Source organism: Canis lupus, chromosome 1 (genome assembly GCF_048164855.1).
Source record: "Canis lupus baileyi chromosome 1, mCanLup2.hap1, whole genome shotgun sequence".
In the NCBI taxonomy this organism is placed as follows: domain Eukaryota; kingdom Metazoa; phylum Chordata; class Mammalia; order Carnivora; family Canidae; genus Canis; species Canis lupus.
Genome location: NC_132838.1, coordinates 122227353 through 122241052, shown reverse-complemented (window position 1 = coordinate 122241052; position 13700 = coordinate 122227353). Strand labels below are relative to the sequence as shown.

The window sequence follows — 13700 nt, the reverse complement described above, 5'->3', positions numbered from 1 at the left end:
ACGTGGCTGGTTTGGGTCAGAAGCTCCTCAGGCTGCTGGCGGAGGTGCCGTGGTGGGAGGGGGGCCTCTGGGCGTCACTGGACTCAGGGTCCTTAACCCCAGCTCCCGGGGCCTGGTGGGGGCTCCGTGCCAGCCGCCACTGCTCCTGGTGGGACACACGGCAGGACCGTCCCTGCACCATGGGCAAAGAGGCTCCCTGCAGTGCGGTGGCCGGACACTCCTCGAGGCGCCGAGGGCAGCGACGTGGGGACCTGAGAAGCTGGATCCAGAAACACGCACTGAAGGTCTCTGCGGCCGAACATTTCAGAATACCTCAACTGACAGCAAGAAGGAGCGGCTGAGCAGCAGCAGGGAGAAAGGAGGAGACGTGCTTCCGTGGAGAGGAAGCTCCAGGATAAGTAAGTAAGTTTAAAATAGAATAAGATGCGATACTTGCCGTGTAATTGTACTTTTTTAAGACCCTCTTTTAAGATTTGTCTGTTTATTTACGGGGGAGGGGCACAGGAAGAGCAGCAGACTCCCCACAGAGCCCACCGGAGGGCTGCAGCTCACAGCCCGGACACCACCACCTGAGCTGAAATCGAGTCGGATGCTTGTCCAGTCGAGCCACTCAGGTGCCCCAACTCTTCTTGCAATCCCGCGAGATGACTGGGCCACGTACCGTGATTGGGTGCAGCCCCAGCCACGCGCCCACGCGCTCGTACACACAGAGAAATGCCCAGAGGAAGCCGTGGAAGGGAACGTCCCCACCATCAACCACGTCCACCTGCGGGGCGAGGGGGAGCTGGGGAGAAAGGGTAGGTTCGCCTGCCTGCCAGGCTCGCGTTCCTCCCACGGCAAGACGGGTTCAGCATATGCTTCTGTAATTAAAAGTTAGGAATCGTTGTAAAATGAGTGAAATGCACAATAAGCTGGTCCCTGCCCTCACTTTCCCCATCAGAGTCTGAGGCGGGACGACCCACCAACCTGGACCACCTGGAAGCCCTGCTTATCCGTCTCACTCACTCGTTCATCCATTCAGTATGTCCCACTCTCCAGTCATTTGTCCACCCGACGAGGATTCCTGAGCACCTCCTCCAGGTTCTGGGCCGCAGCAGAAAACAAATAGAGAAGGTCCCTGCCCGGGAGTTCAATCCATGTGCACGTGTCTGCCCCACAGTCCCGCGGGGCAGCTGGGCAGAGGGGAGAGGAGCAGGGGCAGTTGTCGTCCCTCACCCTTGAGTTGAAAGATGGGGGAAGAAGAAAGGGGACAGTCACTAGGCTGAGAGCACGTGAAAATCACGCACTGGCACGGGATGGCATCAGGCTGTTCCCTCTCCTTGCAAAGCGCCTTCCGTGAGTCCTGGGCTCACGGACTCTGCTCAGCCTTCAGGCTTTCGAACGCCTCCTCTTCTTGGCAGCCCTGCCCAGCCCCCTCAGCTAAGATTCCTGCTGGAAGCTCCAGGTCAGATTCACAGACTGGCAGCCAGCAGCCATCAGCAGGCAGAAGGGGATATTTTGTTGTATCAGCCTGGTGGGTTGAGAGGTTCCACGCCACTGCGGGCACCGTGCCTGGTGTTTCCTCCTGCCAACACTTGAGCGTGTAGTTCCCAGGTAACATTACATCTGTGGGTGCATTGTCTTATTCCTCCACCCACCACCCAGCACATTCATTTAGGGCCAGTCCATGCCCAGTGGGTGGGTGGGTGGATGGATGGATGAGTGAAAAGATAGGTGGACAGGTGAATGGAGAGATGGACAGATGGGTGAACACACAGATAAATGGACGGATGCATGGATAGATGGATGGACAGATGGACAAATGGATACCTAGAATTTAGATGCATGGATGGATGGATGGATAGAAAAGTGGACACATCATCAGACAGATGGGTGGGGGATGCCTAAGTGACCCGGTGGTTGAGCCTCTGCCTTCGGCTCAGGTCATGATCCTAGGGTCCTTGGATCAAGTCCTGCATCAGAGTCCCCACAGGACTGAAGGGCCAGGTCACCAAGGGTGGACACACCCTGCTGAGAACGGACTTCCTCCAAGGGGCAAGGGGGCACCAACCAGGGTTGAATTAGGATGGGATCTGCTTGGGTGTTGGAGAGACCCCTCCTGGCTGTGGCAGACAGAACGAACCCCGGTTGGCCGTGGGAAGGAGAGAAGCAGGGGTCAGTTCCTGCTGAGAACACAGAGCAGGTGCGAGAAGCACCCAGGAGGGAGGTAAACACGCTACTGACCCGAGTGGGGCGCTGAGGGCGGGCAAGGAGTCGGGGAGAATCATCTCAGGGTTCCTGCGGTTTGGCCTGCCCAGTGCCCATCTCCCTTGGGAAGCACCCCTGCCCCCCATCCATGACAACACCCCAATCTCAATGAAACCACGACATGGGCCTGACCAATCCTAGCCGGCTGCTCCCTGAGCACGTGACCCAAACCTGCCCCCTGGACCCCAGCCCGGGGCCCCTGCCACCACCCAAGAGGCTGCTGACAGCAGGACCAAGACGTGGGCACAGCCATGACACAGGGGACCTGGACCTGGCCGTACCTGACACCCCTAGGCTTTCAGGAACATGCACCCTGGATCCTTAGGCCAGTCTGAGCTCAGGTTCTGGCGCTGGTGACCAAAATCGTTCTGAGCAAATCAATAAAGATGGCAGAGGCGAGCAGGACTCAGGCCCTGCCCTCGAGGAGAACCCTTGTGTCTGTTGGGACCAGAAGTCACTGCCCTGGTCACTCTGCACACACACGGTAGGATGCCAGGTCAGCGTGAGGGAGGCGCAGAGGCACCGCGACCCACACCTTCAGAGGAGGGCAGAGAAGGAGAGGCGGCAACACTTGGCCAGGCCTCGAACCTGAGGCTGACAGGTGAAGACGGGCAGATGTGCAAGGCAGGAGAGAAGACAGGAGAAGATGAGGGGAGCATCCCAGAGGGATCTGGCTCCCAGGCAGCACGGGCGCTGGCAGGGTGGGCAGGAGACTTGGGCTGCGGAGAGGCCATCCCGGGGTAAACCGCTGCCTGCCTAGCCTCACCTGGTCACACGGAGCCAACTCCACAGCCTGCAGAGCCAGGAAGGCCCCCTAGCTCCAACGGGGGCTCTGGTCCCGGAGGAGGGACCGCAGTGTAGACAGGCTGGCCGAGGCCGCAAGGGGCAAGGGCCGCGCTGGGCCGGCCTCCTCCAGCCAGCCTCCAGGCTGGGGGTGGGGCTGCACCCCGGCCTGGCCACTTCCAGAGAAGCCCAGTTTCCCACAGCATCAGCAGCTCCTGCGACGGGGAACAGAAGCACCCAAGGGCGGAGAGTCCTGGGTGTCGTGTAGCGCGGAGGCCACTCCTATGGGGCACTCACTCTGGGGAAAGTCCCCTTCCCACCACCTTCCCCAGGGCCACGTGCTGCAGCTCGCAGGACGGCAGCCTGTGCACTCGGTGGCAGGCCCGGGAGCCCCGGCTGGTCTCTGGCACCAGCTCCCCGGAGCCACCTTCACCTGCTGGAGGCAGCTCTGGCCTGGCTGCTTCCTGGGGATCCTCAGGTGCTAGGAAACCCGGTAGGAAAGTGCAGGAGCTGGCACCCCCAAATAAGAAAACAGTGCCGTCCGGTCTGGTCCTATGTGCCATTTGCATCCTTCGCCGTCTGGGTCTGGGAGGTCTGCTGGGGTGAGGCTGCGACTCGGGAGGCCGGGCAGAGAGAGAAGCCTCCACTGCGGGACACCGAGGAAAACGGCCTCGGACAGATGACGACGAGCACGGGCCGCGGAGAGCTCAGCCTCACGTGCTGCCCACAGGACTGGAAGATGTTTCCGCGGCTCTGAGCGGCAGCCCGACAATTAAACAAAGTCACCCAGCAATTCAGCTCCCAGGTGTCTACCCAAGAGAGATGAAAACCCGGGTCCCCACGAGCACCTGCACCCAAATGTGCAGAGCAGCACATTCGTACTAACCAGAGGGGAGACGGCCCCGATGACCCCCGGTGGACGAGTGGATAAACAAATGTGGCGCGTCCACACCGTGGAGTACCCTTCAGTCGTGAAAAGAAACGCGGCCACGTGAACAAACTTTGAAAACGTGACGCTAAGAGAAGGAAGCCACGTACCAAAGGCAGCAAAGCACACGAGTCCCTTCTATGAAAAGCCAGACCGGGAAAACCCAGAGACGGAAGGTGGATGAGCGGCCGCGTCGGGCTGCGGAGAGGGACTGAGCTGGGAAACAGCTACTCGGGTTCTTTTCGAGGTGATGACGATGTAATAGAAGCAACTACGGTGATGGCCACACGCATCTGGGAAGAGACTAAAGGCCACTGAACTGTTCACTCACACGGGCGAGCTAGGTTACGGGCGTCACATCCCAACAGAGCAGAAGCAGCAGCAGCAGCAGAACCGCAACCGTCAGACAAGCCAGAGTCCACGACGTCCTGCGAGAAGCTGCCCAAGAGCCGGGCCACAGGAAGAAACGGGTTGCGGTGGGGACGGGGCTGCTCTACGTGGAAGGAGACCAAAGAGCAGACCCCACGACCAAGAGCAAGGACTTCGACTGAACACAGAAACCTGGGGCAAGGGGGAGCCTGACCAGGATCACTCATCAAACGGTGTCACGGGATAACCGCGCCTGTTCCAGGACGGTGAGGTTCTGAGGAGCGAAAACGCGACCTTGCTCACTGGGGAGACTGTCTTCATGTTTAAGGGGTACAAACGTTTAGGATGAGGTGTGGTGATGCCTGCAATTGCACAGCAGACACGTGCGTGGCGGACATGTGTGTGTGCACGTGAGTCCGAGTGCGCATCCGTGTGCGAACGTGCGCGAGTGGAGAGGACGGGCAAGCAGATACGGCAAAGCACCGACCACTCGTGACGAAGATGGCCGTGAGCAGGTACTCGTCGTACCATCCACTCCTTCAAGGTTCTGGCGTTTGACCTCCGAGAGAGCTGGTAAGGGTCACTTCCGCCTCCGTGGCCCTGCCCAGGACCCGAACATGCCAGTGTCTGCACCGCGCGAAGGGTCTCCCTGGTGGCCAGCTCTGTGGGCCACGATCTCTGGGTCTCTGGCCCCTGCCCCGACCCTTGTCCCCGTCGCAAGTCCGCTTGAGCCAAGCGGATCTCACTGCCAACAGCGCTGGACACGGCCGCTCCCCGCCTCCTCGCCCTTGGCCGCCCCCCACGACGACAGCCCCACACAGGGCTCCTCGGGGCCACTCGGGTCCCTCCACGGCGCACCTCGCTGGCCTCCCGCGGCTCTTGGGACGAGGCAGGAGCCCCCGCCTGTGCACCCCACACCTGCCACCTCCCAGCCCCTCGAGCCGTGGCTCAGCTCGCCCGTCCTCCGGCTCCATCGCCTCGTCTGTCCATCGTCAGTCCCCATCTCCTGCCCACGGCTCAAGCATCGACTCCTCCGGGGCAGCCATTCTGCACCTTGCCCCGTCCACACCCGGTCCCCGCTCTCCGAGCACACACAGGCCTCCACTGTGTCCTCACGGGCGGCCCTAAGGGCTGCCGTGCCCCCTCGATGGCCACGTCCCCATCTGAAGGGAGCCAACGGCAGCACCAGGTGGTGGAGGATGGCGCGGGCCTAGTCCTCGTCCTCCTGGAGACGCACATTAACAGGCCACGTTGGCCGTCACCCGTACTGACGACGTGGTCCTCAGGGGGTCCCCGCCCCCACCAGCATGCTCCGACCCCGAGCCTGGGGACTGCACCAGGGCAGGATGCCTGGGGCTCTCTGCCCGTCCAGCCTGAGCACCAGACACGCGGTGCGGGCCTGTGAAGAACATCACCAGACCAAGTGGCACCAACACGGGGCTGTCACCAGTGGCCCGGCCGGCTGTGGACCAAGGGCACCGGGCTGTCCCCTTTGGCTGGTGGCCTGTAAGCAGAGCCCCTCCCGAGTCTCCAACCTGCCTGCTCAGGGACTTAGACCTTTGGCTCTTCCCTCTTTAGGAAAAGGACGGTGTCGCCTGAGCTCTGCCCCAGTGGCTGCTTTATAACCCAGTAGCATCTGCATTCGTGTACCACACTGTCGCGGGCTAGGAGGTGCCTCGCCCCTGCAGCCGGGAGCAGAGCCAGCACTCGGCCTGCAGCCACCAGTGCCCCCGGACGGCCTCTGCCTTGGGCCTCCAGGGCCCCATGCGGCCCCACGGCACCCGACGGAGGCAGACGGAACCCGACCCGAAGCGGGGCAGCCCCGTGGGCCGCGGGCCTCCACGCTCAGGGCCTGTGCCCACGCGTGCTTCTGCTCAGCCCGCCCGCCTGCAGGTGCCAGCCTCTCAGGCCTGCCCGCCCACTGCCCCACACACAGCCCTGCCTCCCCTGCCGCGGAGGTAATGGGCCCCCAGGACAGCAGGAAGCCCCGCCGCGGGGACCGAGCAGGGCCGTCATCCTTGATGGGGCACCCACCAGGGTCCTCTGCCAGCAGGGACGCGGGACAGTCAGGTGGACCCTGGGCGGGCTTCTGGCAGCCCAAGGACACGGGTCGCCCATGTCCGTGTGGTCCTGGGCACTGCCTTTCTCTCCCCAGATGCCCACCTGCAGAACGACAGCCGCTGTGCTTAGGACCGTGCAGGGGAGGGGACGCGGGAGCAAAACTACAGCTCTGCACACTCAGCAGGCCCTGGGCAGCCGCCCTCCCTCTGTTGGCAACCACATGTGACCCCTGTGACCACCTCCACCGCCCCCACCCTGGCCAGGCCGCCACCTGCGGCACCAGGAGACGCCCTCTTCCCATCCACGCTGCCCTTAGCAGCCGAGCAACCGTAACCGTGACTCCCCTACTACGGACTCCCCAAGGTCTCCTGCAAGCCCCAGAGCCCCAGAAGCCCTGCCCCTCTCCCACCCGCCTCGCCCCACTCTCCCTTGCTCGCTGCTCTCCGGCCTTCCTGCGGTTCCGCTACTAACAACATTAAATCCATCCCCACCTCAGGGCCTTTGCACCCACTGTTCCCTCCGCCAGGGATACTTTCTCCCAACAATTCTTGCCACATTTCCCCAGGCTTCAGAGCTTAGCTGTGCTGCCTCCGCCTGTTCAGAAAGGCCCTCCTGAAGCACCTGAGCCTTAGTGACCAGCCTCTGCTCCACCTACGGGCGCCAAGCATCCTCTCCCTCTCCTGTGCTTTACTCACTCATGTCCTGACCCCTCCCCCACCCAGAGACAGACCTCTCTGTCCTGGTTCCTCTATCCTGGTGAGGGGACAGTTCTTGGCATGGGACAGGAATTCAAGGAACATGCAATGGACGGAGGGACGGACGGATGGGAGCTGGCCGGCCTGGGCCAGAGCAGGCAGGCGGGAGGAGCCCGTGGCCCTGGCGAGCGCAGGAGCTCCTCAGACGGAGGCAGGGACGACGCAATTCTTCTGCCTCCCGTCCCACGCCTTGGCCATATGGCGTGCTGCACACTGGGCTGAGCTGCAGATGCTCTAACTTGGAGCTCCCTTGCTTTTGTGTGTTAATCACACAAGGATGGAACGGGCTCACCACACGTCTCGTGTTTGCTAACTATCTACATGTACATAAAACAGACTGCGGCGTTACCAGCCAACCCACTTGTGAAGTGGAAGGAAAACAGAGCAATTAGCAGGAGGGAGGAGGCGGTGCCGCCTGAGACGGTGGCCAAGCCCCGCACTCTGTCCCCGAAGAGGGTGGGCTCTCCCGCGGGTCCGGGACGGGCCTGGGCAGAGAGACCTTCTGGCTCCTCGGCCCTCAGGACAGGGCACGGGGGTGCCCCGTGAGCCTCGGGGCCCCCTCCACCTCGCTCAGGCCCAGACACACCCGACACCTGCCCTTGCCCTGCCAGGACGTGCCGCTCGAACTCTAGCCCTGAGCCCTCTGCTCTGCTCACTGCACCTCTGACACGCGCTCGCCCTCCCGGCTTCGTTCTCGCATCTTCCACTCAAACGTGAGTACTGAGCGCCTCCCATGTGCCCTCGCGTAGCTGCCTCCTGAAGCAGGCCCCAGACAGCAAACAAACGCACAATTACAAAATGTCTCAAGTGCGATGAAGAATAAAAATACGGGGCTTAATTAAAAAGACAGAATTAAGCATTGATGCCACCCTAGGAGCTGCATTTCAGGACAACCAAGTAGCCCCAATTGATATGGAAGATTTCTTTCCAGAAGACTCCAGTGGGTAGAACCTGAACAGCCGTGCACTGCAGCAGGGAGGAGGCAGGAGCCCCGGGCCCCGTGAGGAGCAGCAGTTCCTTCAGGGACACTGGTTACAATGGCAAGGCTGTGGCAATTACACAAGCAGAGGACTTGTCCTTTCTTTCTCGTTCTAAGTTCTTTTTTTTTTAATTTTTTTTTTATTTATTTGTGATAGTCACAGAGAGAGAGAGAGAGAGAGAGAGAGAGAGAGAATGAGGCAGAGACACAGGCAGAGGAAGAAGCAGGCTCCATACACCGGGAGCCTGACGTGGGATTCGATCCCGGGTCTCCAGGATCGCGCCCTGGGCCAAAGGCAGGCACCAAACCGCTGCGCCACCCAGGGATCCCTCTTTCTAAGTTCTTTACAGGTAATGCACCTGCTCTTGCCGGCATCAGGGTGGAGTGCTCCCGCGTACCATCCCTCTGGGTATGTAGGCCTCTAATTAGGAAAGTGATGAAGGAAATAGAAAATCACCATTTTGCAAACCCTAATCACATAACTGATTCAGGAACCAATTATGAATGGATGAAACTATTAGGTGAGGCCTCACGGGGGCTGGTACTCTGGCTGGAGGAGGCTGTCACCACCTGACCCCACTGATCGATCTCAGCGTCACGAAAGTGGACGGCCAGGCACACGGGCCTCTGGAGGGGTGACGCACAGCGCCCACAGCATCACCGGCAGACACGAGCTTAATTGGCTACGAGAGCCGGCGTCCGTGTCCGGGGAAGCCAGGGGAGAGCGGAACGAGTCAAACGACTCCATGGAGAAGCAAAAGGGACAAATGCAGAAAGTGAGGTGAAGGAGACTGACCTGGATTACACGGCAAATGTGGAACACAAGAGGCTACTAGGCTACTCCCCAGTGGAGAGCAAAGGACACGGGAACCACACGTGGTGTGCGGATCACACACACCGATGGTTAAAAGACACATTTGAGACAACTGGAAAATGTGACTGTAGACGGAGTATTAAATTCTACCAAGAACCGTTCAGTTTGGTAGGCGTCTTACTGGCACTGTGGTTATGGAAGAAAGCGGCCGTGCTTTAGAGATGCATACTCAGGCACGTCCAAGTGAAACGACAATGTTTGGAACCTGCCTGGAAGTATGTTAGCAAAGAAAAAAGAAAAAAGCCGCCGCAGGGTCGATGAAACAAATACGACAAAGTCTTAATTATTAAACCTACAGGACAAGTATACAAGGTGTACAATCACTTCTCTACTTGTATGTTTGAAATACTTGTAATTAAAAAACAAAACAGGATGCTGAGAGAAAGCGGCGAGTGGCGCACCCTGAGACAGAGAGAACCTGATGGAGGCAGGTGGCTGGCGAGGCCTCCTCCGGGAGGGGCTGCTGGAGCCTGAGCTGGCCCCTGGGGGTGGGGGTGGGCAGGGAGCAGGCAGCAGGCCAACAGGTGCACACGCACCACAGAAGCGGAGCCCAGTGAGGGCCGGGTACAGGCCCAGGACCCCAGGACCCCAGGACCCGAGCGCAGCAGCAGAAGCCGAGCCTGGCGGGGCCTGGCTCTTGTGCAATCGACTATTTTGTGATCAGCACAAGGCTGTCAAATGCGGCAGAAGGGGCAAGTTTCACTGATTCACAGAAGTCAGTTATTTTTTAGGAAAAAGATGATTTGGGCTGTTTGGTGACAAAGGCATTTCCGTGGGGAAGAGACAGCGACACAGTGGGAAAGAAGTTCAGGACGGGGTTCGGCTGCCCAGAGAGCAGACCGTGGCTCCCTCCAGGATGGGACGGAGACAGGTCAAGAGACAGACTGGAAATATTTGGGGTGGGTGCACAGGGAGCCACTGGGGCTTGCCGGTGCCCGCAGTGAAAGCTGTTCTGAGCCTTGAGTGAGTGGTGGCAGCAGGTGGTGCTGCAGGCAGGGCAGGATGGGGAACCCAGAGTCCACCCTGGGCGTTGTACCCCGAGGGGCAGTGGAGATGTCACGATGTCAAGTAGGCAGAAAGAAAAGAGCAAGCAGGGAGGGGACATGTGGAGTCAGTCCTTCACTGCAATGTCCCGAGGGGGGGGCGGGGGGAGGTAGAGCAACCAGGAGCGCGCAGCTGTGTCCTCACAAATACCCCCGACACGGCTGGGAGATGCACCTGGGAGTCGATGAGGTGGAGGGTGTGGGTGAGCTGGCAAAGCCACCCGCAGTGACCTGCAGTGACTCTCCCCTCCCCAGCCCTCTCCTCCCCCGAGCAGGATGAGGCCTCCACTGCCAGGTTCCCCAACCCCTGCAGTTTGGGGAGGACCACGGGCGGCTCTTCCACTGGATCTGAGCATCTTGAGGATGGGATGCTTGCTTCACACTTCATACTCCCAGGACAGAAGTCATCCCTGTAACCATTTAACAGACACTTAATGAGCGTCAACTGGATGCAGTTCCCTCGTGAGCCCAGTGACACGGTACAACCACCACGTCCTCTCGTCTGGCATCTGGAAGGATGTGAACACAGGGAACCTGGTCAAATGTCCCACGGGAACTGAGTTCACAGATCCGTGAAAACCTAGGGGACTCTTGAGGAGATCCAGGAACAGGGCCCCAAAAGACGGCCACCCAGGACCCCTAGACCATGCGCACTGAGCCCGCCCACGTACTTTGCCAGGCCAAGCTCAGGTCAGCCTCACCGCAGCCTCTTCATCACCCTGTGGGCCGGTGACGTGCCTTCCCCAGGATCACACGGATGGAGCCCGGCAGCTGGGATCTGCAGCTCCCACTTCCCTTTCCTGTAGTGTGGCCGGGGCACCTGCCACAACTGCCCCACGGCCTCCTCCTGCAGCACGGGGGCCAGATCCCTCCTCGGCCTGCCTACACCTCTGCACCTTCGTCATCCCCTTTCCTCCTCTGACCACAGTGTGACATATTAATTTTAAGTAACAGCACATCCACATCATACAGGGAGTGAGTCATTGCCTTTCAATTCTCTTTCACGTGTTCTGCTTCATCAAGGACAAAGCCTCATCTGGAAGCGGAGGGGGCTGACACCTCTCTCACGTTCGTTCATCTCCTTTTCTAAAACACTGTGCTGAGAAACACACAACACAAATTTACCATCTTACCTACTTTTAAGAGCTGAACCAGGGATCCCTGGGTGGCGCAGCGGTTTAGCCCCTGCCTTTGGCCCAGGGCGCGGTCCTGGAGACCCGGGATCGAATCCCACGTCGGGCTCCCGGTGCATGGAGCCTGCTTCTCCCTCTGCCTGTGTCTCTGCCTCTCTCTCTCTCTCTCTGTGTGTGTGACTATCATAAATAAATAAAAATTAAAAAAAAAAAAAAAAAAGAACTGAACCAGTGTCGTGTCTACATTCACCTAGTGGCACGCCCTTCCCTACGCTCTGTCCTCAGAACTTCCATCTTGCAAACTGAAACCCACTAAAAACTCCCCGTGGCCCTCTCCCTCCCCGGCCCTGGCAACCACCCTTCTGCTTCCTGCCTCTAGAATCCGAGGGCCCCAGGACCTCCTGTACCTGGAATCACCACCTCACTTCTTGATTTAAGTAGGAGATCAGGCCTCGAGGCCATGACCTGCCTCTGGCCTGCAGTTATAAACACTCACCGCTTCCCTCTGCTTTGTGGTGTCGCGTGCGGGGGGCGGGGGGGGGACGGGGGACGACACGTGGGGGACAAGTAGGTCTTTCTTTTCAAACAGATTTAAGGAAATACAACGTGCAGGGAGAGGCTGGGGGTGGAGAGGCTCTGAGACAGCGGCCCAGGGCGGGAGGTGGGGAGGTGGGGAAGCCCCAGCCTGCAGCGCGGAGGCCCCGTGACCTCCAGACCAGCCGCACCTGGGCCTCAGCACCCTCAGCACAAGGATGTGCCCCACGTGGCACACCGGCCTGCCGGGCGGCCGTCACCATCCGGGAAGCACTCTGGGCGCCTCTCACCTTCGCCCCCATCCGCTCACCCACCTGCTCAGCCAAACTTGCCGTCCAGACGCTGTGCAGCCACCGGGGATGCTCGGGCCTCTGGGCCTGGGTTACTCCCAGTCCACCCACTCCTTGCTGCCTCCTCCTCTCCTTCCTGTTTAGGGAATGGGGACCCACCCTCACCCGACACCCCAGCGAATTCGGGGGCGGGGGGGTTCCTCTGGGTCAGACAACCACAGTGGCCAGGTTGACCCCTAAAGGAGGACACGGGGCGAGGCTGTCCTCCCCACCCGGTGGGCCACCGCGTCGGTAGCGACCTCTATTCGCCCCCTGTTGGCAGGGAGTCCTGCTCACTTCCTGTCTACCTGCCCCCCCGAGGGGGAGGTGTCCCGGGAGCTCCCGGAGGGCGGGGGACGCGGGGTCGGGTCGGGGTCAGGGTCAGGGGCTGCGCCATGCAAGCAGGTGACAGAGGGCGCGGCCAGGGGCGTCAGGATCCGGGGGATGGAGACGAGAGCGTGTCCCGCTCCCAGAGGCTCCCAGGTGGGCACGCACCTGCGGAGCCGCAGCCATGGCCCGACCGCGCATGCGCGAAGCCCAGCCGCGGGAGACCCAGCCTCCGCGGCCTGATACATACACCGGCACAACGGCTCCGGCATCTGGAAGGTTCTAGGGGCCTGGTCTTGGGCTGGGCTGCGCCCAGGAGCTCGGTGACCGACAGCTGCCTCCCCTTCCTCCGCCTCTGCGCCCCTCGACCCCCGGGGACCCGCGTCTCTAAGGCTCGGCACCTCGAGCGGCAAGATGGCCTCCGCGTAACAGACCCACTTCCGGTCAGCATAGTGACCCCCCCCCGGGAGGTTCTTATTGGCCCAGCGGGGGGTCACGTGCCACCCCCTGAGCCAATCACACGGTCGGAAATGGGCGATGCCCATTGGCCAAGCCTCCCGCACCTGCAAAGCACAAAGCCTGGTGCTGCGAGGAAAACATCCCGCGAGGGAGGCGCGCAGGTGGGGAGGGCCGCGTGGGACCCTGGGGACCCTGGGGACCCTCGGGACGGAGCGCTTGGGCCCCCCCCAGGGCGGGCGGGCGGGGTGGGAGGAGCTGGTGCGCTGCCTGCGCGTCCTTCCAGCGTCTTCCACCAGCCGTGCGCCCCGGGGACCCTGAGCTCAGCACGGAGTCCGGAGTGTGAGCCGCCGCCACTGCGCTGCCGCGTATAAAGCGTAAACGGCAATTTGAATTTTCATTGGAATGTTTTAACTGATCACAGCCTTCCGCCTGAAGACGTGGGACTGCACTTGCTCCCCCGCGAAGGGAGGGCCAGGCCGCGCCGGGACCACCCATCGGCTGGCCAGCGTGCCCCCCACGGAGCCCATAGCCCCGTGACGTTGATGGGAAGCCCGACCTGCGGAGCAGCCGCGGGGGCCCGGACGTGGGCTGACCTGGCAGGCCCGGGCTTGAGAGAGGACAGGGGCCAAGCCCCCGGGGCCTTCCCACCCTCCGGTTCCCTGGCACCGGGTCCTGCTCCTCCTGCCTGGCCCCGGCCTCACTGCTCACACCGGTGCAGCCAGTCTGACCTCTCTTCTTCTGGGATTCCCGTGCTTAGCGCACAAGATGCCCCCTTCCCGCCGCCACCGCCCCTCTTGGCTCAGCCAAGCGGCTCTAGGTGCCCAGCTCTGCCTGAGAGCAAGGCCCGGGCCAGCCAGGCTTCCAGCACAGCCCACACCT

The 13700-nt window shown here is 61.1% G+C and overlaps 1 long non-coding RNA gene across 6 annotated transcripts; it reads right to left on the bottom strand.

Annotated features, from left to right (window-relative positions):
- Positions 1-464: 464 nt before the first annotated feature.
- Positions 465-12800, bottom strand: LOC140608254 (uncharacterized). 6 transcript variants are annotated; one of them, XR_012010297.1, is made up of 5 exons: positions 12764-12800; positions 12021-12132; positions 11173-11352; positions 1006-1216; positions 465-860 (listed from the first exon to the last, which is right to left on the bottom strand). It is a non-coding gene; the product is annotated as an uncharacterized lncRNA (long non-coding RNA). The 6 variants fall into 6 exon arrangements; XR_012010292.1 differs by lacking the exon at positions 12764-12800 and adding an exon at positions 12531-12757; XR_012010287.1 differs by lacking the exon at positions 12764-12800 and adding an exon at positions 12613-12757.
- Positions 12801-13700: the final 900 nt, after the last annotated feature.